Genomic DNA, 2500 nt, shown 5'->3' with positions numbered 1-2500 from the left:
GTTGGCAAGCGGCCCGCGGAAGTCATCTTGAGCACCGGAGGAGAGGCACGGCGGTGCCTCGACCCAACCTTTTGTCGGCCGGTTCCCCTTCCCCTTTTCCCCTTTTCCCTTTTCCCCTTTACCTCCCCGCGCGGGGAGGTACCAGGGGTTGGAACGTCTGGAGGAGATGGCCGGCGGCGGCGCCGAGCGTGGCCGGCGGGGAGGCGTGTTGGTCGGATTACATGTGTTGGAACGCGGCCCGCGGAAGTCATCTTGAGCACCGGAGGAGAGGGGCCGGCGAGGTGGCCGTGCGTGGCCGGCGGGGGGGCGTCTTGGTCGGATTAAAAGTGTTGGACCGCGGCCCGCGGAAGTCATCTTGAGCACCGGAGGAGAGGGGCCGGTGAGGTGGCCGAGCGTGGCCGGCGGGGAGGCGTCTTGGTCGGATTACATGTGTTGGAACGCGGCCCGCGGAAGTCATCTTGAGCACCGGAGGAGAGGGGCCGGCGAGGTGGCCGTGCGTGGCCGGCGGGGGGGCGTCTTGGTCGGATTAAAAGTGTTGGACCGCGGCCCGCGGAAGTCATCTTGAGCACCGGAGGAGAGGGGCCGGTGAGGTGGCCGAGCGTGGCCGGCGGGGGGGCGTCTTGGTCGGATTAAAAGTGTTGGACCGCGGCCCGCGGAAGTCATCTTGAGCACCGGAGGAGAGGGGCCGGTGAGGTGGCCGTGCGTGGCCGGCGGGGGGGCGTCTTGGTCGGATTAAAAGTGTTGGACCGCGGCCCGCGGAAGTCATCTTGAGCACCGGAGGAGAGGGGCCGGTGAGGTGGCCGAGCGTGGCCGGCGGGGAGGCGTCTTGGTCGGATTACATGTGTTGGACCGCGGCCCGCGGAAGTCATCTTGAGCACCGGAGGAGAGGGGCCGGTGAGGTGGCCGAGCGTGGCCGGCGGGGAGGCGTCTTGGTCGGATTACATGTGTTGGACCGCGGCCCGCGGAAGTCATCTTGAGCACCGGAGGAGAGGGGCCGGCGAGGTGGCCGTGCGTGGCCGGCGGGGAGGCGTCTTGGTCGGATTACATGTGTTGGAACGCGGCCCGCGGAAGTCATCTTGAGCACCGGAGGAGAGCGCCGGCGAGGTGGCCGTGCGTGGCCGGCGGGGGGGCGTCTTGGGCGGATTGGGAAAATAAAAAAAAAATCCCCCCATTCATTTCAATGGCTGAGGTGGTCTGCCATACCGTTTGTGTCCGCCAGACGGCGGTGTAGTAGGCAAAAGACCGTTGGAGGTACCAGGGGTAAGCCTGGCGGTACCAGGGGTAGGCCGGGGGGTACCAGGGGTAAGGCTGGGGGTACGGCGGCCGAGCGTGGCCGGGGAAGAGGTCTCTTGGTCGGATTGGGAAAATAAAATAATTCCCCCATTCATTTCAATGGGCGGCGGTACCAAGGGTAAGCCTGGCGGTACCAGGGGTGGGCCTGGAGGTACCAGGGGTCGGCCGGGGGGTACCAGGGGTCGGCCGGGGGGTACCAGGGGTAAGGCTGGAGGTACCAGGGGTCGGGCTGGAGGTACCAGGGGTAAGCCAGGGCCGGCTCGGCCGCGGAGCTTTGCCCGGGAAAGAGGCCTCTTGGCCGGGGTGAATAGCGCTGGAACGCGGCCCGCGGAGGTGGTGGGGGCCGGAGGCACCGTGGGCGAAGCCCCGGCCCGGCCCGGGGGCCGAGCGAGGCCGGGGAAGAGGCCTCTTGGTCGAATTGGGAAAATAAAAAAATTCCCCCATTCATTTCAATGGGCGGGGGTACCAGGGGTGGGCCGGGAGGTACCAGGGGTGGGCCGGGAGGTACCAGGGGTAAGCCGGGGGGTACCAGGGGTCGGCCTGGAGGTACCAGGGGTCGGCCTGGAGGTACCAGGGGTAAGCCAGGGCCGGCTCGGCCGCGGAGCTTTGCCCGGGAAAGAGGGCTCTTGGCCGGGGTGAATAGCGCTGGAACACGGCCCGCGGAGGTGGTGGGGGCCGGAGGGGCCGTGGGCGAAGCCCCGGCCCGGCCCGGAGGCCGAGCGTGGCCGGGGAGGAGGCCTCTTGGTCGAATTGGGAAAATAAAAAAATTCCCCCATTCATTTCAATGGGCGGGGGTACCAGGGGTCGGCCGGGAGGTACCAAGGGCCGGAGGTACCGTGGGCGAAGCCCCGGCCCGGCCCGGGGGCCGAGCGAGGCCGGGGAAGAGGCCTCTTGGTCGAATTGGGAAAATAAAAAAATTCCCCCATTCATTTCAATGGGCGGGGGTACCAGGGGTGGGCCGGGAGGTACCAGGGGTGGGCCGGGAGGTACCAGGGGTAAGCCGGGGGGTACCAGGGGAGGGCCGGGAGGTACCAGGGGTCGGGCTGGAGGTACCAGGGGTAAGCCAGGGCCGGCTCGGCCGCGGAGCTTTGCCCGGGAAAGAGGCCTCTTGGCCGGGGTGAATAGCGCTGGAACGCGGCCCGCGGAGGTGGTGGGGGCCGGAGGCACCGTGGGCGAAGCCCCGGCCCGGCCCGGGGGCCGAGCGAGG

Source organism: Hippocampus zosterae, unplaced genomic scaffold (assembly GCF_025434085.1).
Source record: "Hippocampus zosterae strain Florida unplaced genomic scaffold, ASM2543408v3 HiC_scaffold_62, whole genome shotgun sequence".
NCBI lineage: Eukaryota > Metazoa > Chordata > Actinopteri > Syngnathiformes > Syngnathidae > Hippocampus > Hippocampus zosterae.
The sequence above is the reverse complement of the archived record's forward strand: the minus strand, read 5'-3'. Positions refer to the sequence as shown.